Raw genomic sequence first — 1,238 nt, 5'->3', positions numbered from 1 at the left:
CTTTACAATCTGGGATAGAAGTTGTGGGTTTTCAACCTCATAACTGTTAATGAAAGAAAGTCATTAGAGACTGAACCTGTATCACAGAACATATGGCAATATAGAGATAAAATATACTTAAGATCTATAATGAATGAAAATTATACATTTAATTTTTTTGAGAGAGATGATGTACAATAGTGATTTCAAAAGATTTTAAATGAAATAAGAAATCACTAATGTTGAAAGAAGTTTGAGTTCAATGATAACATTACCAGTTTGCAAACAACCATATCCCTCAGTTAAACCTTTGTTGTTATCCCCAAAGGTAACCACTGGGCCAGCTTTCTCAACCACATTTGATAGCAGGACTCTATCTCCGGTCATATGTCTTGACGATCTACTGTCAAGAATCCACACTACCGGTTCCACCTGTTTAATGCCCTGCAACACAAATGGATTAAACCTTCTTCGGAACCCAAACTTGGTTGGGTCCGGCATACTTGTAGAATTGACCTTTGTCAGGCAAAACAACATTTTTAACTTTAATGTTCTCAACTTTCTCAATGACCGGGCATTTGACCTTGTAAACAGCCTTAACAAATTTCTGTTTAGGCTTAGGCACAAATGTCTCCTTTCTATCCTTAGAAGGACTAGCAGTCTTAGACCTATCATGCTTTCTATTATTCACATGCTGATGAGGAGTAGTCTTATCACTAGAAACATGCTTACCATTAAAATAAGCATACATCAAATTAAAAGCACAAGACATACGATTAGAAACACCACATACTTTATGAGAGGAATTAACAACATGCAAATTATGCATGGTAGACATGGCATTTTTGTTATCCAACTCATGCGTGTCTGAGTTAGTCTCAGTTACTTTCACAACTTTGACTGGAACTTTCGACACACTTGGCTTGGAAACAACCTTCTCATTAGCACGATCTTCAGCACGTATTTCTTCTTGAATAATAAAGGAGGTCTCGTCAAATGGTTCAGCAATTGATCCTTTATAGAGGGGTTTATCAACACCCTTAAGCACATGTGGTACTTCCCTACCTTTAGCACAGACATGAGGAGGGGATTTTATGCCTAATTCTCCAATAACAGCATTGTAATCAAAACCTATTCCAGATGTTTGATTAACAGCTTGCTTACTGTAGAACTTTTTAGCCTTCGAACAAGAATTAAAGTAAGCTTTAACCTTAGTCTCAAGACCGGTGATCTTGTCTTTGAGAATAGTTTCGAGTTGT

This window comes from Apium graveolens, chromosome 3, assembly GCF_009905375.1.
Source record: "Apium graveolens cultivar Ventura chromosome 3, ASM990537v1, whole genome shotgun sequence".
Lineage (NCBI taxonomy): Eukaryota > Viridiplantae > Streptophyta > Magnoliopsida > Apiales > Apiaceae > Apium > Apium graveolens.
The sequence above is the reverse complement of the archived record's forward strand: the minus strand, read 5'-3'. Positions refer to the sequence as shown.